Consider the following 23,598-nt stretch of genomic DNA (forward strand, 5'->3'; position numbering starts at 1 on the left):
TGACTTGACAAATACAGAGCACCAGCAATATGTCAGGAGATACACTAGGTGCTGGGATCAGTGGTAAATAAGATGAACCTGATTGTTTTGACGAAGCTTATACCTTGACAGTTGATTCAGAGAAGAATAAAAAAATAGTCAAAATATCACACGAAGATATGTGTTATGGGGAGATTTTATTGTGTTAAAATGCTAGTGGGTAGCTACTATACTGGAAGTTTTAGGGTAGACTTCTCTGAAGATATGATTTCGAAGCTAAGCTATGAATCTCAAAAGTATCCTATCCATTAATAGATAATAATCTTTTAAAAAGAATAAAAGCATTGCAGGAAAAGTCCTAGAAAAGTCCTAAAGAAAGGGTATGTTGTGAGTTTAGCATGTTCTGGAAACCAGAGGGTAGCCAATGTATCAGGAGCAGAGTGGAAAAGGAGAGAGTAGCATGTGATGACATTGGCAAAGTGTAGAGAGGAGGCCAGATCTGAAATAGATTCTTGAATGTGGTGAGAAGGTTGTGTTTTATTCTAGGCACAAGAGGAAGTCATAGGAACATTTTAAACAGGGGATTGACACGACCTGATTTATATTTTTAAAAGGTTTCTCATGCTGTTGTGTGTAATGGGTCGGATAAGGGAAGAACAGCAACAGTTCAGACTGAAGTTCAGCCAAAGAGATCATGTGGGGTGGAAATCGATGAGGGACAGGGAGAAGCAGAAGGATCTGCATATGGTTCAGGTGGCAAAGTCCGTAGAGTTTGCTGATGTAGAAAAAGAGGAAGTTAAAGTATGATTTGAGGCCACCAGATGGAGGATTGCTGTTCTTGATTAGGGAGGACCGGAGAAGAGAGAACTCATGGAGAGAGCATGGTGGACTATAAAGGAAACCTGTCTTTTAAATTATGTCTATTATATTGATACAGGTATACCCAGGTAGTAATTGAAGGTTCTGGGAATGGAGAAATTACATCTTGATTTCAAGATTTGGGACTCCTGGTTTGCTGGGTCTTTAAAAGCTGTTCATTTCTTTGCAGTCATCTTTACCAAGAGGCCAGAACTATATGCCTACCCTATAATGACCTAACTTCCCTAGTTATCATTAAATTTGCTCATCCCTCTGACCATCAAGTACCCATCCAACTGTTACCTATGACTTGTGACTCAGGAAGATTAGTTCTTTTATTATTTAATGAGTATTCTCTGTCTTGCCTCTTTACTCCCATTACCTGTGTGTCCCTTGTCTGGGTTCCTTGAAAGCTTCTGGCCTTGGTGATGTGTCCCCTTTCTGGAATATAAACCCAACAGTAAATTTCTATCACTCTTTCTCCAATCTAAAACTTATTATTTTGTTATTATTGGTCTCTTAGGATTCTTACGAGATTTAGATATTTAAATGATCCTTCAATATATGCAGATAATTATATTCAATATTGTTGCTGTCAAAACAGATTTCACTGTCCATTTTTTTTTCCAAATAGGGCAATTATAACATAAACAATGTTATTAAGAGCTTCACTTAGAAGGAAGTAATCATATATTTTATTTACCTTGACGCAAGATTACTTTGGTTAGCTCACCTCAGCAAAAGAGAATTTAATGAAAAAATATTTAGAATTCTTAAAAGAATTAGCAGCAACAGGTCTTAGGGAAGAAGATGTAATAAAGTAGGAAGCTCAGCAACTATCCTGAAGCAAATCAGGCCTCTCCAAAGACTACTGCTGTTATGCCATAATAAATATTTCAAGGGTATTTGCTTGTCCTATTTCATCTAGATCAGCTTCCAAAATTCTGGAAGAGAGTACATCTTGGCTGAGTTCCTTTGAAGATCAGACAGAGAGATCTGACTCCTTTGGTCACTTTCAACAGTTTAGGCAAAGGGCTAGTAAAGTCATTGTTACTAAGAAAGAGTGTTATCGAAGAGGGACAGATACTAGATACCCAAAATGTAAGTACTATTGCAACTCTTTAGAGATAAATGCCTTCTCCCCTAATAAGTGAATAGTCTTTTGGAAATTTGCATATATATTTAAATGTATACATATTTACTGTCATATATATGAGTATATATTTATATATATATATGTTTTATATATAGTATATACATTACATTTACATATCTTATATTTAAATCCTAGACTTTGAAGTTTGAAAGACAGGGGTTTGAGTCTCAGGTCTTATACTTACTACTAATAAACATTATTGTGCTATTGCAAGATTTTAATGAAATTGCACCAGTAAAATACTAATACAGTGTTTGGGAAATGCTCAATAAACAGATATTGATTATCAGTGTTATCATTAATATAAATATGAACACAAGCTATTTATCTCTTCCACTTAAGGAAAATGAAATATATAAAATTTCTGTTAGATCGTATAATAGTTTAGCTCCAACATTAACAACAAAAAAAAATCTCATGACCATTATGAATCTATTATCCTCCCAGTATACATTTGTTCAAATGTGTACAATTCATTTTTTAATAAATACGTTATTTTTTTAAGGAACCAAACATCTGAAATACAATTCAAAATATGGCTCCTAGTGCAGTAAGTTCATTTCACTATAGTAACTCCTTCTCCTATAATACACTGTCAGGATTATAAAATACTGTTCTCACAATCTCCAAAGCTAATCAATGTTCAGAAAGATGCACCCACCATTATTAATCAACAAAAGTTTCTGTCAATCTCAGCCCTCAAATGTTAAATTGTATTCTCCCCAGCAAGCCACAAAGCCCTTTTTGATATTAAAATATCTTTAATCTCATCATGGTCTATTGCACAGTCCATTCCTTTAAGCTATTAATCTCATTATATAACCTCCCTGGCCAAGCCACTCACTTTAAAAGGACTTCCCTTTTGCCATCATTGTAAAGACCAAAGGAAAAGAAGATAGCTCTTTCCAAGCCTCAAAAGGGAAGGAAGTGATCTATTCTTTATTACACTTTATTATGTCCTTTTGAAAATCTTATCATGTATTAGCAGTAATATTCATGACACTGGAGTACACTTACAATAGTCAGCCCTCATGGTTATCAAAAAGCTTCACTTTAGCATTTAATCAACTCTAAAAGCCATTCATTGCTTTGGATATTCCCAGTGCAACGAACATTATCCATAAGCAATTTTTTTTTCATAGAGAAGCAAGATGGCATAGAGGATGGAATACAGCTCTAGTAGGGACTTATCCGATTTTTAAAAGGGCATTTTAATTTCCATAATACCTTCTCCAAGGAGTTTGCTGAGTGGTCGTTTAATCTACCAAGTTTAGAAAAAACTTAAAAGCATTGTCTCGCTTTCTGCAGTGAGGGCTCCTTTCAGGAAATGAGCAGGTGTTCTGGGGTAGCTACAAGAGAAGCAGCATGCCAGGGATTCTTCCTCCTGGTACGTAGGTGTTAGGACGTGGAAAGTTCTGCCAAATACAAACTACTTCTTTCTGTGGTGATAGTACCACTGTTCTTTCTACAGATAGCTTCAGATAGCTTCTTAGAAGCATGCTCATTAAATCTAGGTTAAGAGATTTGAATTTCTGAAAGAGGATGAGCCCTTGAACTTCTACTCCCATCCCTCTTATGTTGAAAAATATTATTTTTGAGGGCCCGGAGGAGCAATTAAGCTATTACCATCATCTCATTATTATTACTATATTATTATTAGCCTGATATAAATAAGTAGGTGCTCAATCAATGTTTCTGATAACATTAAACCTGTTTGTCGGTCTGGATCTGACAGCACTGAGGAAAAGGATCCTCTGCTCTCTAAACAATTCAACCAAAACCCAGAGATGTGTGTTTTTTTTTTATTTTTGTATACTTATCATACGTGATACCTAGGATGCAGTTGACACTTGATGAAATCTTTCTTAACTCTTTTATTTCCTGGTTTTCTAGATTTGTGAGCACTCATTACCTACTTTACTAATTCCTTTTAGTCATCCTCAATTTTGTTTTATGGAAGTTCACCAACCTCACAGCCTCAAAAACAACAGAAAAGGGGAAAACTGTTCTTCCTCTACATACTTCAAATACCTCTTTTATGCCTGAGCTCCAGTCTGACATCCTAACATTATTTTGAACTTTATGCTGGGAATTCTTGCAAGAACACCCCATTATCACTTCACACGCAACATTAAGCATGCACATACACAGCCATTTTTTCTTTCAGGTATGTTTGCATGCTTATCGCTTTGGCATCATAAGATCCTTGAGAGAAGGGACAATGTCTCTTCATTTATATCATTACAGTTCCTCATATTTTAACATTATAGATGTTTTAAAGATACAGTATAGGGGCACCTGGGTGGCTTAGTTGGCTAGGCGGCCGACTCTTATTTCATCTCAGGTCATGATCTCAGGGCCATGGGATTGAGCCCCTTGTTGGGCTCCATGCTAAGCAGGGAGTCTGCTTGGGGATTCCATCTCTCCCCCTCTCCCTTTGCCTCTTCCCACCTCACATGCATACACACACTCTCTCTTTTTCTCTCCCTCTAAAATAAGTAAACAAATCTTTAGGGATGCCCGGGTGACTCAGCTGTTGAGCATCTGCCTTTTGATTCAGGGTATGATCCCTGTCCCTGGATCAAGTGCTGCATCAGGCTCCCTATGAGGAGTCTGCTTCTCCTTTGGCCTATATCTTTGCCTCTCTCATGAATAAATAAATAAAATCTTTAAAAAAAAAAGAAATCTAGACTCATGATGAGCAAAGTCGCTCAGTATGAAATAAACTCCTGTGGTATGCTTTGTGTTCTTTTTATTTATTTATTTATTTATTTATTTATTTATTTTTTTAATTTATTTTTTATTGGTGTTCAATTTACTAACATACAGAATAACCCCCAGTGCCCGTCACCCATTCACTCCCACCCCCCGCCCTCCTCCCCTTCCACCACCCCTAGTTCGTTTCCCAGAGTTAGCAGTCTTTACGTTCTGTCTCCCTTTCTGATATTTCCCACACATTTCTTCCCCCTTCCCTTATATTCCCTTACACTATTATTTATATTCCCCAAATGAATGAGAACATATAATGTTTGTCCTTCTCCGACTGGCTTACTTCACTCAGCATAATACCCTCCAGTTCCATCCACGTTGAAGCAAATGGTGGGTATTTGTCATTTCTAATAGCTGAGTAATATTCCATTGTATACATAAACCACATCTTCTTTATCCATTCATCTTTCGTTGGACACCGAGGCTCCTTCCACAGTTTGGCTATCGTGGCCATTGCTGCTATAAACATCGGGGTGCAGGTGTCCCGGCGTTTCATTGCATTTGTATCTTTGGGGTAAATCCCCAACAGTGCAATTGCTGGGTTCGTAGGGCAGGTATATTTTTAACTGTTTGAGGAACCTCCACACAGTTTTCCAGAGTGGCTGCACCAGTTCACACTCCCACCAACAGTGTAAGAGGGTTCCCTTTTCTCCGCATCCTCTCCAACATTTGTTGTTTCCTGCCTTGTTAATTTTCCCCATTCTCACTGGTGTGAGGTGGTATCTCATTGTGGTTTTGATTTGTATTTCCCTGATGGCAAGTGATGCAGAGCATTTTCTCATTTGCATGTTGGCCATGTCTATGTCTTCTCTGTGAGATTTCTGTTCATGTCTTTTGCCCATTTCATGATTGGATTGTTTGTTTCTTTGGTGTTGAGTTTAAGAAGTTCTTTATAGATCTTGGAAACTAGCCCTTTATCTGATAGGTCATTTGCAAATATCTTCTCCCATTCTGTAGGTTGTCTTTGAGTTTTGTGTTCTTTTTAAAATTTCTTTTATAATAATCTATATTAGCATCTTCTATGAACTAATACAGATAAATATATATGTAGCTGCCAAAGAGCTAAACTTCTTTACAATATGCTTGATTATCTTATTCAGTATCGCAACAGAGTGACAGTACGGTCACTCCGGCAGTTTTTTATTACACGTATGAGAGCTGAAGAAATCGAGGCTCAGAACAATTAAGCTACTTGCCCAAGATGGCACAGCTAATAAGCAGCAGGGTCAAGGGTCAAAGCCAGGTCTGGCTAACTCTAGAAATTTACAGCCTGGCAACTTCTCAGGGAGACAGACAGCAAGGCTTCAGAGGGACGAGACCCAGTAGTGTGTTATGGTAAATGCATAGAATCAGACCTGAAGAGAACACATCAAATGGAATAAAAATATTCATGGAATATGGACAATGTGTTCATCAGAACTGGTAACCGATGAGAAAGAGGGGCTTCCTTGATATGTTGACATTGGATGTGTCCAAGTGCCTGCCTTCACTGGACGATAGTCACATTAAAAATAGCCAGGGCTGAATTTCTCCAGCACTAAGGGATGTGAATTCAGAGTAAAAATTGACACTTAGGGAAAATAAAGGCATGTGTTATTTTTACATATATGGTTACAACTGGAAGGATGAAGTTTTATATTTTCCCCTTTATTACAGCTTTAAATCATAAAAGTTAATTTTTAGATAGTCTAAACTTGCAGCAGTATTGCAAAATTGATTTGCCATTTGTGTTTCAGTTTGCGAATTCAAAGCTGTAATTTAAGAGATTAAAAATGTTCTTCTCCTTGTCTTAGCATTTTGTTTGTCTGGAATGGGACTGACAAGGAAAAATCAGGAGCTGTGCTCTCTAAAGGTAGACATGCAAGCATTAACCTCGTTTAAATTTCTGAGTGATTTGATGGTTGAATTTCCCAACAGTAAAGTTGCACCTAAAATTGATCACCTTCGGTGTCATCAACAGATGTCCCTAAAACCGTTAGCAACTAATGGATTGTTTAAAGGACCTTAATAGCTCATTTGTCTAGTCAAAACCCCATCAACTCAACCTTTGAAAACCGTACTTTGCTGTCATTAGAAAATTGAGTCCATTGTCCTTTAATTTTGAAATGACATGTATTTCAAATCAATTAAAGGCAGAAAGACCAATTATCTGGCGAATCTGTGACAACCAGAGTGTTTTGAATAGCTGATGAAAAAGATAGCTACAGTACAGCAGGCGGTGTACTGATGAGTCAGGTAGAAGAACCAAAAAAAAAAAAAGAGAGATGTATGTAATCTTAATATAAATATGTTAGTTCCCAAAGGGCTATTAAGTAAGATGTGTGTCTTCTTCCAACGGCTCCCAGTGGTTCTAAATAATGAAACCTTATATTTAAAGGCTTCTATCTTTTCTAGACCTCTTTGAAGGGTTTGGAAATATTCATGGCTTAAAAGTTCTCCATTGTATCTTACTCTTAAATACTTTTATCTCTCTTTTCTCATCTTTCAATCGCCATGGCTATAATCTACAATTTGTTGTGTAATTGAAACATAACAAATTTCATTTATAAAAACTGTTCTTAGAGAAAATAAATGAGGTGTTTCCCCCTCGTGTTTCTATATTATCTGTAATGATAACATCTGATCCCAATTATGGTCAGATAAATGCACACAGCCATGCAGATTTGCAGCATGCAATTTTTCAAAAGGCTATAGTCATGCGATGTTAATGTACTTTTAATTGTCAGAGCATTGCTGAAAACAAAGCCAGAATTTGCAAGTTACAAATAATGGCTTTGCTATCACTCATGGAAGACAGTTACATAAATTAAGAAATATGTGGTGAGGAAGCATATTTGGGCATATATGATACTCCAATGCCATAATATAGTCTTTATTTTCACTTTTTAATAAACATTCCATTATTTTTATCCATATGGACTGCATTTAACACAGTCTATTGGGGCAAAAAAACATGAACTTTTTACTTAGAGATTAATTGCCTTGCATATCATAGAGGTAAGTGAAGAATGATTTAGATTTGTCAATATAGCCAAGTTATTGAACTTTTCAAAAAAATATTTTATTTATTTATTTGAGAGAGAGAGAGTGAGAGAGAGCGTGCACAAGCAGTTGAAGCAGCAGACAGAAGCAGAGGGAGCAGGGGCTCAATCCCAGAACCCTGGGATCATGACCTGAGCCAAAGACACGTTTAACTGACTGAGCCACCTAGGTGCCCCCAAGTCATTGAATTTTTAATTTAATTGGGCTGTGACTTAGAGGGGACCAATTTAAATGGCAGTCTGTAAGGGACTGCCTTACTGAATATAGGATTTTTCCCCATTTTTAAAAATTAATTTTTAAAAAATTTTAGATGTGAAAGTACAATTTTGGAACAGCGAGAGTAATCTTTTTAGTGTAGAGTTATGCAAGTTTGGCAAATGCATATGCTTGTGTAACATCACTAAATAAAATAAAAGAGAACACTTTTATTACAGCACAAATTTTCTTCAAGTCTCTTTGTAGTTAACCCCTAGTCTTACCCTCAGTCCCTAGCAGCACGGATCTGTGATCTGTCAGTTTAGCTTTTTCCAGCTGGCATTATCAATGGAATTATTCATTAATCATTCATTCATTATGAATGAATCATTCATTCATTATCAATGGAATTATATAGTGGAATTATAATCAATATCAATATCAATATATTGATATAATTATATCAATGGAATTATATAGTGTCTGGAGTCTGACTTCTTTAGCAATGCATAGTGTATTTTTTTTTAAATTTATTAAATTCAAGGAATTAACATACAATATATTATTGGTTTCAGAGGTGGAGGTCAGTGATTCATCAGTCTTGTATAACACCCAGTGCTCATCACATCACATGCCCTCCTTAATGTCCATCATCCGGTTACCCCATCCCCCCACGACCCTCAGTTTGTTTTCTAGGATTAAGAATCTCTTATGGTTTGTCTCCCTCTCTGATTTTGTCTTGTTTTATTTTTCCCTCCCTTCCCCTATGATCCTCTGTTTTATTTTATTAAATTTCACAAATGAATGAGCTGATGTGATAATTATCTTTCTCTGATTGACTCGTCTCACTTACCATAATGTCCTCTAGTTCTTTAGAACCGTCTCTGTTGTGGGTACCAGTAGTTCATTCTTCTTTATTACTGAGTAGCATTCCATGTTACGGGTGCTTGTTCAACCATTCCTCAGTGCAGGGACGCTTAGGTTGTTTCCAGGCAGGGGCAGGTATGAATCAAGCTGGTCTAAATATTCAAATAGAAGTTTTTATGGGAGCATAGATGTTCATTTTCCTAGGGCCTCTACCCTAGAAGAAAGATTGTTGGGTCAGATGGTAAATATATGTTTAATTTTATGAGACTGCCAAGTTGTTTCCAAAGTGGCTGCCCAATCTGTCATTTCATACAAGCAATATGCAAGAGTTCCAGGTGCTCTGACTCCTCGCCATTTCTTGGTATGGTCAGGGGGGTCAGCTGTGGTATCTAGTAGTAGTTTCAATTTACCTTTCTCTAATGGCTAATGATGTTGGACATCTTGTCATGTGCTGATTGTCATTCTTTTGTAGAGTGTGGTTAAATCTTTCTTTTTCATCTTTGTTCTGTTTTAGTTGTTAGTTTTCTTACTGAATTTTAGACTCTTTTAATTTTTATTTATTTATGATAGTCACAGAGAGAGAGAGAGAGGCAGAGACATAGGCAGAGGGAGAAGCAGGCTCCATCACCTGGAGCCCGACGCTGGATTCAATCCCGGGTCTCCAGGATCACGCCCCGGGCCAAAGGCAGGCGCCAAACCGCTGCACCACCCAGGGATCCCTTTTAGACTCTTTTTGACTCTTTATATACACAATTATATCTATATTTTGTATATATACACACATATATAAAATGCATGTTTATGTATATATGAGCATATATATATATATATATATATATATACTCTAGACATATACGCTATATATTTTGTATTTTGAAGATATTTCTCTTGATCCATCACTCTCCTCTCTTCTTTTTTTTTTTTTTTTAAAGGAACCAAATTTTTTTTTTATTTTATTTATTTATGATAGTCACACAGAGAGAGAGAGAGAGGCAGAGACACAGGCAGAGGGAGAAGCAGGCTCCATGCACCGGGAGCCCTACGTGGGATTCGATCCCGGGTCTCCAGGATCACGCCCTAGGCCAAAGGCAGGCGCTAAACCGCTGCGCCACCCAGGGATCCCTCTCCTCTCTTCTCAACAGTGTCTCTCAAAAAGCAAATGTCCTTAATTTTGATGAAGTCCAATTTATTACTTTCTTTTTCTTTTATGAGTCATCCCTTTAGTTTTGTATCCAATGAATTTCACCTAAGCCAGGCTCATAATGATTTTCTCTTATGTTTTCTTCTAGATGTTTTATAGTTTTAGGAATTGCATTTAGGTCTGTGATTGATTCTGAATGAATTTTTTGTGTGGTATGAGATAAGAGTAACAATTCACTCTCTTACCTATGGACACACACTTGTCACATCATCATTTATTGAGAAGATTGTACCTTCTCTGTTGAATTGCCATTGTACCTTTGTAAAAAATCAGTTGCCCATATATGCGTGGGTTTATTATGGATCCTCAGCTCTGTTCCATGACCTATATGTCCATCATTTCTCCAATAACATACTACTTTTATTTCTACAGCTTTATAGGAAGGCCTAAATTCATGCAGCATGAGTTCTTAAACTGTGATCTTCTTTTTCGTTACTCTAGATCCTTTACATTTTCATATACATTTTAGAATCACCTTATCGATTTCTACACACAAAAAAAACTTTGAATTTGGATTGCAATTTTGTTGAGTCTTTAGAACAGTTTACAAAGAATTGACAATAATACCGAGTCTTCCAATCCATAAGCATAGTAAAACTTTGCATTATTTTAGATCTTTTCTTTTACTTTAGTATTTTGTAGTTTCCAGCAGAAAGATCTTACATATATTTTATTAGATATATGTACAAGTATTTCTTATATTTTGCTTCTACTATAAATGATACTTTAGAATTTTTAATTCCTTATTGTTTCTTTTATATTGAAATATTTATTTTTATATATTGACCTTGTATGCTGTAACCTTGCTAAACTTACTATTTTACTACATTTTTGTTATTATAGATTCCTTAGGGTTTTCTACTTAGACTATCCTGTTTTCCCATTTATATACATCTTATTTCTTGTTGCTGCTTTCTTGAACTTAATGTATCCTCTGATATAATGTTGAATAAGAATTGTACACTGAAACTTCTTGATTTATTTCTGATCTTATGTCATTCAGCAATAAGTATGATGTCAGCTGTAGGTATTTTATAAATCACCTTCATTAACTTGGAGATATTTCCTTTCTTTCTGGCTAACTAAGACTTTTTATCATGAATGGATGCTGAAATTTGTCAAATGCTTTTTTTTCTACAAATATTGAAATGATTATGTAATTTACTTCTTTTGTCTGTCAATATGGTAAATTATATGGATTACTTTACTACATTAAATGAATCTTGCATTCCTGGAGTAAACTAAATTTAGTCATGATGTAGTATTCTTTTTCTGTATTGTTTAATTCAATTTTCTAGTATTTTGTTGAGAATTTCTCTTCCTAAATTTCTGAGATGTAGGCCTTTAGTTTCTTTTTTTTGTTTGTTCATTTGCTTTTAATATCTTTGTCTTTAATAGCTTTAGTTTTTGTATCAGGGTAATGCTGGCCTGTTTAGTGACTTAAAAAGTATTAAATTAAATTTTCTTTAATATTCTAGAAGAATTGGTGTGAAACTGGAATCATTTCATCCTGAAATATTTGGTAGAATTCACCTGCAAAGCTATCTGCACCTGGGGTTTTCTTTTTTGTAGTGTTCTTAATAATAAACACAATTTCTTTAAAACATATAGAAATATTCAGGTTATCTGTATCTTCTAAAGTGAGCTTTACCAAATTTTGCCTTTCAAGGAATTAGCCTATTTCATCTAAAATATAAATTTTATGAGTATATAATTACTGCGGAATTTCATTATATTTTTTCATGTTTGTTGTCTGTACTGAAGTGACATTCTCTCTTTCCTTTCTAAAGTTGGTTTTGTGTCCCTTTCCTTTCTCTATTTCATCTCTTTCTCTCTCTCTCTCTCTCCCTCCCTCCCTCGCTTCCTCCCTCTCACGCACACACACCAATACACACACATATACTCTGTATATTTTGGGTCAGTATGGCTAGAAGCTTATCAATTTTATTATCTCCACCAAAAATCAACTTTTCATTTTGTTAATTTTATTGATTATTTTCCTGCTCTTCATTTTACTAATTTTTGGTTGCTTTTTCTTTCTGCTTGCTTTGGGTTTAACTTGCTCTCCTTTTTCTAATTCTATAAGCTTAGATAATTCTCTTGCAATCTACCTTCTTTTTGAATATAAGCAGATAATACCATAAATTTCCTTCTTAATACTGCTTGAGCAGCAGCCCTCAATTTTTCATATATGTTTAGTTATTCAAATAAACATATTCTCTGATTTCATTTTTATTTTTCTCTCCAACTATGGGTTATTTAGAAATGTATTATTTAATTTCCAAGAATATGGAGACTTTGCAGATATCTTTTTCATATGGATACCTAGTTTATTTTGTTATGGGCTAAGAACATATATGGTATAATTCTTTTATATTTGTTAAAGTTTGTTGTATGGTTCCGAATATGACACTATCTCTTTAAAAGTTACACGCATGATTGGAAGAAAGTGTATGTTTTGCAGTTTGGTGGAATGTTTCATAAATCACAATTAGGTCAAATTATTTATATTGCTTTCAGGTCCATTTAATCCATAGCGATTTTCACCCACAGTTTTGTCATTCGCTGAAATAGGTATGATAAATTCTTCAACTATAATTGTGGATTTGCCTGTCTCTCCTTTTAGCTCTATCAATTTTCCTTCATCTGATTTGAGGTTCATTTGTTAGGTACATAGCTGTTTAGGATTGTTATCAAGTCCTATGAACTGACTCCTTTGTCATTATCCAGTTTCCCTGTGTATCATTTGCAATAGTTCTTGTTTTAAAGTCCATGTTTTCTGATATCAATATAGCCACTCCAGTTTAATTTTGGAAAGAATATACTTTTCCTCTCCTTTTCGTTAACCTATCAATGTCTTTCTATTTTACACATTTTGTGCTGTTTTGTTTTTTTTAGACAGTTTGTAGGTAGGCCTTGCTTTGTTATTCAGCTGGGCAATCTGTCTTTTAAAATAAATGTGTGTTTAGGCCATTTACATTTACTGATGCTGATATGATTGGATTGAAGTGTATATCTTAAAAAAAAGTCTGTATCTTGTATATTTCTAATTTCTCCATATATTTTTTGCTGCATTTTTAGTCTTGCCATTCACTGAGTATTTTTGGATGGAGTATCTTTTACAAATCCATTTTATTTCCACTCCTGACTCATTACGTGTACCTATTGTTAAAAAATTTGGGGTTTGTCTTAGACTTCTATTTTTTTTTATTGTTTTTGTTTGTTTAGGAATCTCTATACCCACTGTTGGGCTTGAACTCATAACTCTGAGATCAAGAGTAGCATGTTCTTCTCATGGAGCTAGCCAGGCACTCCACCATGTGCCTCTTTAATCACAATTTACCTTCAGATAATAGATACTTCATGTGTAGGAAGCATATCATACAGCAGTTTCTCCCCACCATCCATTGTGCGATTTTATCATACATTTTACGTTTTTTAATAAAGATTTTATTTATTTGAGAGAGAAAGAGAGTGCACAGGAGCAGGGAAGGGGCAGCGGGAAGACGGAGAAGCAGACTCTCTGCTGAGCAGGGTGCCCAACAAAGGGGTCAATCCCAGGACACTGAGATCATGACCTAAGTGGAATGTAGACTCTTAACTGACTGAGCCATCCAAGCGCCTCATATGTTTTACTTTTATGTTTGCTATTAACACGTGGTACATTGGTACTATTTTTGTTTTAAGCAGTCAGTTATCTGTTAGAACAATTACATGAAAATTACATATCTATTCTATTTTCAATATTCTTAATTTCTTTGTAGAGGTACAAGTTTCGGCCTGGTATTTTTTGTGGCTGAAAAACTTTCTTTAAGATGTATTGTGGGATCCCTGGGTGGCGCAGCGGTTTAGCGCCTGCCTTTGGCCCAGGGCGCGATCCTGGAGACCCAGGATCGAATCCCACATCGGGCTCCCGGTGCATGGAGCCTGCTTCTCCCTCTGCCTGTGTCTCTGCCTCTCTCTCTCACTGTGTGCCTATCATAAATAAATAATAAAAAAAAAAAAAAAATTTAAGATGTATTGTGTCTAGGTCTTTAAAAACTGTTTCTGGGAAAAAAAAATATTTCTCCTTAATTTTTGAAAGTGTCTTCATGAGTATAGAATTCTGGGTTGACTTTTTTTTAAAAAAGCATATCAAGATGCGACTTTATTTTATTTTTACTGGCAAGAATTCTGATGGAAATTTTGCCTTTGTTTCCTCTATGTATAATTTGTTATGTTTTCTGATTGCCTTCAAGATTTTCTCTTGTCTTAGATTTTTAGCTGTTCCAATAACGTATGTGGTTTGTTTTAAAGTCATCCTGCTTATTGTTCTCTGAGCTTCTTGAAACTGTGTTCTTCTTTTAAACTTCTTATAACATTATCATCTTTGAATATTTCTTCTGTCCCATCTTTTCACTCTCCTCTTTGTACATGTATGTTAGATTTATATTTTCCCATAGTCCTTAGCTAATGTGTGCTTTCTTCTTCTTTTTCTTCTTTCTTCTTCTTTTCTCCTCCTCCTCCTCCTCCTCCTCCTTCTTCATCTTCATCTTCTTCCTATTATTTGGCATAATACTTTAGGTAATTAGTTAGGTAATTTCTATTGATGTATCTATCTTCAGTTTATGGATTATTTCCTAATCTGTATCATCTATGATGAGACCACTGTGAAACATTCCTTGCCTCTGTTACTGTGTATTTCATCTCTGGCATTTCTATTTTTTTTAATAGTCTACCATATAATCTTGCTTGTTGTTTACTATTTTCACTTCGCTCTTCAACTTATTAACTATATTTAAAATTCCAGGTCTGATAGTTCCAACATCATTGTCATGTCTGAATTTGGTTTTATTGATGGCTTTGTCTCTTGGGCATGTCTTATTCATCCTGCTTTATTTTATATCTTATAACTTGGGGATGAAATCCAGTATCTTATGTAGAATTGTAAAAAAAATAGGTAACTAGGGGCACCTGGATGGCTCAGTTGGTTAAACATCTGCCTCTGGCTCAGATCATGATCCCACAGTCCTGGGATTGAGCCCTGTGTCAGACTCCCTGCTCAGCAGTAGTCTGCTTCTCCCTCTCCCTCTGCCTCTCTCTCCTCTCATGGTCTGTCTGTCTCTCTCAAATAAATAAATAAATAAATAAATAAATAAATAAATAAATAAATAAAATATTTTAAAAATAGGTAAATAATAATTATGCTTGGAAATGTACACATCCTTTTTTTCTATTTTTTTTTTTTTTTTGGTGTCAGAGGTTGAATCAGTCTAGTCAGGATTTGAGTTAGGTTTGATCTGTTGTTGCTATTGCTTCCCTGAGTGCACCACAGGCTACAAATGCCCCTTAGTTATCTTTGTGTTTATGTTAGGAACTGGTCTCCCAGAGAGTTTTCTTATTGTTTCCCACACTTAGCTTAGGTCTTCACATTGCACTAATTTTCAGAGAAGGTAACTCTCTTTTGATTTTTTTTTAAACCAGGATTAGACTGTCATTACTCTTTACATAACACTTGCTAAGCTGTTGGACATGTGTACTGGAGAGAATCTCTGCTGCTCTGGTCCAACTTCAATCTCAGGGAAGTGCAATGCCTCAGGTTTTCAGGAATGAAGACTTCTCAGTGATATTACCCTTCTTCCAGCAGTAGGGGTATCATGATCTGGGCTCATGATGTATTTCTGCCCATACTTCAGGAGTAAGGGATTTGTTTTTTGTCTTTATGATATAAATTACATTAAATTTTATTTTTTATTCCTCTTCCCTTAGCTGTAGTGGGAGTTTGTATATATGCTGAGAGTGATGGTGTTCATTATGGTTCCCTTAGAAACTTTAGGCTTTTGTTCTGTGGGAGATGTTAGAGATAAGAGAAAAGGATCCCAGTAGGAATTTCTACCTTTCCCACAGCAGCTAGTTTTCTTCTCTCCCAGGCTTGCATTGTAAACAAAGTTTTCTCTATTCTCTTGTCTTCTAACCTGTCTTTTTTTGTGAGCATATAGAAAAGTCTGGGAAAGAACCTTCAAGGGGTGTGAATTCCTCTTGTGTCTGTTGCATCCTGGGTTTCTATACTTTCTTGTGAACTATCATACTCAGACTTTAGCCATTTATTTAAAATCTCAACTGAATTATTATTACTGGTGTGTCTGGCATTTGGCATCTGCTACAGGTGAGCAAGTGCTCCTATCCATTTTCTCCTTAGAGATTCTTATCTTTCAAATTGAGTTATTTGATTGTCATGTGGCCTCAAGTGTCTGGTAGATTCTTTAAAAGGACATAAACTTTGAAATTAACTAGCTTTTTGGGGTTAGTATTATGGTAGAAATGATACTTTTTACAGCTTTCCACAACCCAGCCAAAGCCAGTAGTGACAATTGACTGTAATTATGAGTAAAATCTAAGTCAGAAATATGAAGTAACAAATATGTTAAGATAATCAGAATTGTGTCATTTTATTTAGTTATTTTATTTTGGATTATTTTGTGTGTGTACATCTGTTTCTGAGTGTACATATGAATAAGTACATGAATATATATGTGTAAAATGTAGAAAACATTTTGACTTATGAAGTCAGAAAATAATGATATCCTTTTATTATAAAAGAGAGGTAACCCAATGATTATCTTTCACCTAACATGGCAAAGTTCCAGTTTACACACCAGGACAATAACTTCCTTAAAATACAAAAACAGGAGGTTTCAGTATGTGAAACAGTGAACATTTGTAGTCAATGGGAACATGAGTTTCTGAGAATTTTAAATGAAAATCATGATGAAAATCCTAATCTCATTATTCATAATGCACCATTTATTGATATGTTTAAACGGCTTCTGTGTTCTGATTATTGTGCCCCCCCCCCACTTTTTTCAAGAGGAGGTCTACTGGTTTGTTCTGAGAAATTCAATATTAAATTTCCAGTAGAGAATATACATAGCATTTTCCAAGATGGGACTTTGTTTTAAATATATAACAATATTTTTAAAGATTGCAAAACTGGAAAAATTAATGCACTTCCATCATAATAATGAAAGATTATATGTTCTGATTATGCTGAAAAGACTGATGACAGAAATGATTTGGGGCACACGTGTTGGACCTGTTTTCCTGACATGGGTGGTTCTAATAAAAAATATTTAAATCTGAACCTTCTGGTTTTTATTCCAGAAATGGAAATATCGGAATTAAATAGCTTGTACTCCCTCCCTCTGTTATAAAATACAAGATGTATATAATGGGGCACAGCTTGGATTGGAATTTTGTCTATTAATAAAAACACAACTTCATTATTTAAAGATAAAATATATACAATAGGAAAAAAGTGCTATGTTATACAATGAAAATATGAACACTGATGAAAAAAATAAAACCTCTTTCTCTCTACTCTTTTAAAAACTTTTTATTGAAGTATAATCAACAACCAGAAAGGATCACATATCATAAGTGTACAGCTTTATGAATTTTCATGGCTAAATAGCCTAGTCTAATCAACTTCGAGGTAAAATCCAAAAATGAACAAACATATACCCTAGATCATTACCAACACTACAGCAGCTTCTTCTTCCTTCCAGCCTCTACCTCTGTGAGAGTAACTGCTACCCTGAGTCTAACAGCATAAATTAGTGTTGTATGAATGGAATCTTGGTGTGGAGTGGAATACTCCTTCTGACTTTTGCTCAACATTATGTGTTTGTGCAATTGCTGGGCCATATGGTAGCTCTGTTTTTAACTTTTTGAGGAACCTCCATACTGCTTTCCAGAGTAGCTGCACCAGTTTGCATTCCCACCAACAGAGTAAGAGGCTTCCTCTTTCTCCACATCCTTACCAACAACTGTTGTTCCCTGAGTTGTTAATTTTAGCCATTCTGACAGGTGTGCAGTGGTATCTCATTTTTGGTTTTGATTTGTATTTCTCTGATGATGAGTGATGTTGGAATTTTTCATGGATCTGTTAACCATTTGTATGTCTTATTTGGAGAAATGTCTGTTCATGTTTTCACCAAAAAAAAAAAAAACAAATTACTAGAACCGATAGAGTAATTCAGCAAAATCACAGGATATAAAATCAATGCACAGAAGTCTGTTCCATTTCTATATACCAATAATGAAGTGGCAGAAAAGAAATCATGGAATTGATCCCATTTACAATTGCAGCAAAAGCCTTTAGATACCTAGGAATAAACCTAACCAAAGAGGTAAAAGATCTGTGCTTTGAAAACTGTAAGACACTTTTGAAAGAACCTGAGGCAGACACAAAGAAATGGAAAAACATTCCATGCTGATGGGTTGGAAGAACAAATATTGTTAAAATGGCTATTATTACCCAAAGCAAGCTACACATTCAATGCAATCCCTATCAAAATAACACCAGCATTTTTTGGCAGAGCTGGAACAAACATATCATCTTTAATTTCTTTTATGCTGTTTGGAGTTTTTAGTCTAGAGCAATTTTGTTCACATCTTTTGTTAGATTTATTTAAACATTTGATACAGTTTGTTGCTAAGGCTATTAATATCTTTAAATTTCAACTTTACCTGTGTTGCTAATATACAGAAATACCATTTATTTGTGTGTTGTCTCTATATGCAGCCTCCTTGCTAAAGTTATTTATTAATTCTAAAAATCTGTAGTCTTCTGAATTTTCAATATAAACAATTATCTTGTCTTCATAAGATGCCAGTTCCATTTCTTTTATGTAAAAATTACTGTTATTTCTTTGTTCATTTTTTCCCTTGCTTTATTGTATTGGCTGGTTACAGAGTGAATAAAATGTTGAATAAAAGTGAGATAGTTGCATTTCTGTCTCATTCCCAATTCTAGAGATAGAGTTTACAGTAATTGAGTATAATGATTGCATTTATATTTTCTGTAACTTCCCTTTCTTTTGCTCAATATTTTTCTTCAATCAGGTTACATTTAAATGTTCAATGGATCCATTAGTTCAAAGGTAAAAAGAGGAAATTTCTTTCCTCTTCTAGTAGGTCAGGAAAAAATGGACAAAGGGATATAATGGATTATTTCATTAGTTCTTATCCTGTGTGGAGAATAGGAATGTTTAAAGAAAACAGGAAGGCAGAGAAAGGATTCAAAGAGAAGAATTCTGAATAATCATTGACATTCTTTCGTAGCTGCAGTATTGAGTATAAAAAGAGATAGCACAGAAGAGTTGATTCTGTGACTTCCCTATATCTAAAACACTTCATTTTTAAAATACCATCTATATTTGTTAAAAAATTATACTCAAGAAATTTAATATACTGTAAAGAGATGCCATACTTTAAATATCTGTGTCTGTTATGATGTGAGATCATTCTCTAGATCCCATAAGATTTTAATGATTTTTATTTATTTATTTATTTGAGAGAGAGAGGGAGAGAAGCAGAAAGAGAGGGAAAGAATCTCAAGCAGACTCCCCACTGAATGAAGAGTCTAATGCAGGGATTGATCCTATGATCCTGAGATCATGATCTGAGCCAAAATCAAGAGTCTATTGATCAACCAACTAAGCCACCCAGGCCCCCTTAGATCCCATAATTTATTTACAATATTATTTTGATATATATCACCATTGAAACTTTAAGGCATGTTTTAATATCTGGAGTTTTGTTTATCTTCTCAAGGCTTAATTAAACCAAACTTTGAATGCCATATATTCCTTAGAAAGGTACAAAATTCTTTGGTTATTATGGTATGATCCATGGACTATATTATGGTCCCACCCAAAGATGCATATTTATTCTTTAATATAAAATATTTATTGGAATATATTAGGTCTGAAAAACTGCAATGGCATACAAATGCAAAGATAAAGCACATCAGGTGACTATCTGGAGCTTATTTTGTGGTATAGACATCATAAGGTGATTTTATTAGATTATCAAGGCATTGTCACAAAGGATTCAAGAAATGTTTTGCTAAAATTTATTTTAACAAGTGGTTTTCTGGGGACAAAATCTCAAATTTTTAGCACCCACCAATTACCATAATGTAAACTAAAAGATGCCATTGGTTTAACAAATTGCTCACAAAATTCCTGAAAATTTAGAAATTGGTTCTTTTGAGTCATATAAATTGGCTTCATTACATCACTTGATTTAAAAAATAACAAAAAGCTACAAGGGAAGAAAAAGCACTAACTCAGGGTAAGGCCTAAGCATAGTCCCAGGATTTTGTCCCTGGATCATATTATAATTTTTATTTTAGAAATGTCATGTGCCCTAGTAGAAAGTGGGATGGCAGGTCTTTAAAGAAAAAGTCACATTCAATTATAAGTAGTTAACATACCCTTACCCGAACTGGATATTTTTTCATGGGTTAGTTGGTATTGAAGATATTTGGGATATAAAGTTTTAGACTAGAGTTGTTTTTTTTTCCATTATGTTGAATTTTATTGATTAATACAACTCCTCTGGGCAGAATTAAGATACTAATTTTAGGCTTCTGACCTATAACAACTTTAAAATATAACCTGGCCAAAGATTTTCCTAAAACAGGTTCATAGTAAGAAATATTTGCTAGCCTAAGAAAGAAGTGTTGAAACAAACGAACAAAAACTTCCATTTAGTAATTGCCTGCTCTGGATGTAGTATGTACAGAACAATATGACAGGCTTTACCAGTAATATAGGAAATCAGATATGTTTCTTTTCATGTTGCTCTTAGTTATGTAATTGCCATAGAACATACTGCCAATTAATAGAAAAATAGAGTAATAAGGGAGATCATAACAGGGGAACCTAACATAGTCAAGAGGTGGGGTATGGAATCAGTTATCTAGTTAATACATTTTATTCTTTTTTTTTTTTTTTTCTAATCTACACTGTGGGACTAATATACTCTCAGCAAAATGAAAACAGTGATTAGAAAAAAGAGTATTGTTCTTCTGGTCATAAAATCTAGAGTCCAGTCTTTTAAGGGATGGAAAAATGATGCCCCCCCAAAAAAAATACCCAAATAAATATATACATTCAAAATGTATAAAACATTATTAAACAATGTGAAGGGTGTTTTAGTTGGATATAACACGGGACCTTACCTATTCTGTGGGTCAGAAAAGACTTTTTATGAAAGGTCTTTTGAGCTGATATCAGAAGGATGTATAAGAATTAACTGAATAAAGAATGGGGAAGGGAACATCCCCAGCATAGATAACAGCACTTAAAGGCCATGAAGGCAAAAAGGAACATGATGTTATTTCAGAAGGTCATTATGGTAGTAGCAAAAGAAGCAAGGGAGAAAGAAGCTAGAAATGAGGCTGGAAAGGTGGACAAGCGGTTTTTGTTTTGTTTTATTTTTTTTGTAATACATGGCAATAAACTTGAACTTTACCCTAAGAGCTATGAGTAGTTTTTTAAGGATTTGGCAGTGGAAACAAAAAGGAAAAATATTAAACTATGTTCTGGGTTCCCAATACAATCTACTGATAACGTTAGGAAAATAGTTTTTTATATTAGTCAGCAGTTGAATCTGCTCCACTGGAATTTGCTATTTAATGCAGATTTTATAGATTGACCTTAAAGAGAATCAGTGTACCTTACTTTCCCGTTTAGAAATGGTTTACACTACTATTTGTGGTAAAAAAAAAAAAAAAAAAAAAAAAAACATAACAAAAATGATCTATTTACCTGAAGTGTGATTATGTCTTCAAGGCCAGTTCGTAAGGCCATCTACCACTCTTGATTTTGTCCCTTTTGTTGGTTTTTCCCCTCTCTCCAAGAGCTGATGGCTAAGTAAAACAAGAATTAAGGCTGCAGATTTAATCATAGAAGTTTTAAGAGTTAAAATGACAGGTGTCAGAGGATTTTGGATTTAGAGAACTTCTTTGGCCCCATTAGGTGCTTCCTTTAAGTAGATGCAATCTGCCAGATGGATGATACATATGCTAGTGTGAGGTGGGAGAAAAGAATCTGTGTCCAGAGCTGATATCTACTGTTATCCACACTGGTATTGTTTGAACTCTCGAACTCTAAATCTTATAAAGTAGTCATTCATTCAATATTTATTTATTGAGTTCCTACTGTGTGCCAGATGCTTAGGATATGTCAGTGAATAAATCAGACAAACATGTTAGTCCTAACTGAGTTCAAATATTAAGAGAGGGAGATGTATAATAAACAAGCCTCCTAGTAAATACAAATATATCAAAGAATGAGAAATAAAAAACACTTTATATTATGTTGGAAGATGGTAATTGTTGTAGAATAAAAAGAAAAAGAACAGAGTAAGGTGAATTGAAGTGTTAGGAAGGAGGGGTATAGAGTATGAAATAAAGTACTTGGGATAAACTTTTTGAAAATATGAGATCTCATCCGGGACTTGAGTGAGGTAGGGAATGAGCAAAAACATTGTCTGGAGAAATACTATACCAGGAAGGGGGAGCAACTAAGACAAGTATCCTAAGGTGGAAGCATACTTGGCATCTTCTAGGGCCATGTAAGCTGTTGTAATGAATTTTGACTTTACTGTCAGTAAAAGGAGGATCCAATGAAGGGAAGTTTTTTGTTGCTGTTGGTTTGATTTTTCTTTGTTTTTGTTTTAATATAACATTCTGGCTGTACTATTGATAAGACTTCAGAAATGTAAGGATAAAGATAGGGAAAACATTACAGTAACCAAAGTAAGAGATGATAGTAATAGATGGTAGTCCAGACCAAATGTTATAATACTTGGTGAAGAAATAGAATCTGGATATATTTGGAAAGGAGAGCTGAAAATATTTGTGTATCAGATGTGACACAAAGAGATGTCAAACTGTCATGTCGTTTTTCCCTGAACAACTGGAAAGTGGCCCTTATCTCAAATGAGGAAGGCTGTTATTAGCGGAACAGATTTTGAGAAAAGATTATCAGGACATGAAACATCCCAGTAGAGGTATGAAGGCAGTTAGATACATAAGTTTGGGATTTAGAAGAAAGTTCTGAACTGGTGATATTATTTTGGAAGTCATTCACATAAATATTATTTAAAGCCATTACACTAAATACAGTCACTAAAGGAGCGAGTATAGATAGAAGAGGACAAAAGTCTTAACTTGTGGCAATCAGTATTGAGAGTGTGGGGAGAAAATGAGAAAGCAGTAAAGGATATTGAGAAGTGACCGTGGAGGAAGCTAGAAAACCAACAGTGTGCAGTATCCCGCTATCAAAGTTAAAGTAAATTATTTAAGAGAAAGTGAATAACCAACTATGTCAACTATTGCCAATGGGACAATTAAAATGACTGAAACATAACCATTGGATAGCAATTTGGGTCATTATTGCCTTAAGAAGAGCAGCTTCAGGGGGAAAGCCAGACTTCAGTCGGTTTTACGGATAACAGTAGGAGAGTTTCTAGAAACAGTACTAGAATCATATGGTGTTTTCATATAACAAGAAAATAATAACTGCAGTAGTAACTAGAAGGAGAAGGGAGAGCAATAAAGTATATTTTATGACAGGAAAATAATAGTATGTTAATATGTTGAAAGCACATTATAATAAAAAATGAAACATTGATGATGTGGAAGAAATGGAGGAGAATATGGCTGGAGACAGATGAGGGGGTAAGTGAATGGCATGTA

At 34.8% G+C, this 23,598-nt stretch overlaps 1 long non-coding RNA gene across 2 annotated transcripts in view; it reads right to left on the minus strand.

The window, feature by feature from the left end:
- Nucleotides 1-1,114: 1,114 nt before the first annotated feature.
- The window catches only part of LOC102152021, a 60,421-nt gene continuing 37,937 nt past the window's right edge, over nt 1,115-23,598 (minus strand). For both annotated transcript variants that reach the window (XR_005360457.1, XR_005360456.1), the window contains 2 exons: nt 21,665-21,765; nt 1,115-1,278 (listed from right to left, as the gene is read on the minus strand). This is a non-coding gene — a long non-coding RNA (uncharacterized LOC102152021). The remainder of the gene's footprint in view (nt 1,279-21,664; nt 21,766-23,598) is intronic.

The sequence above is a fragment of the Canis lupus genome, chromosome 6, assembly GCF_011100685.1.
Source record: "Canis lupus familiaris isolate Mischka breed German Shepherd chromosome 6, alternate assembly UU_Cfam_GSD_1.0, whole genome shotgun sequence".
NCBI lineage: Eukaryota > Metazoa > Chordata > Mammalia > Carnivora > Canidae > Canis > Canis lupus.